A 210-nucleotide genomic window follows, 5' to 3' on the forward strand; every position below is an offset into this window, starting at 1 on the left:
CATCGATCCTAACTACTACTCCATCATCATCGTTCATAGTGAAAGTCTGACGGATGTCGTCAAGAAGATCCTCCATCATCTTGGTGATCTTCTCTTTTTCGGATGAGAGGAAAGTCTCGAACTTTCTTGGGTTTTTTCTTTCGTTTCTTTTCAACTTTACTTCTCTTTTCAGTTCACCCGGAGAAATAGAAAAGAAAAAGGAAGAAGAAA

Source organism: Cystoisospora suis, assembly GCF_002600585.1.
Source record: "Cystoisospora suis strain Wien I chromosome Unknown contig_4287, whole genome shotgun sequence".
Taxonomy (NCBI): domain Eukaryota; phylum Apicomplexa; class Conoidasida; order Eucoccidiorida; family Sarcocystidae; genus Cystoisospora; species Cystoisospora suis.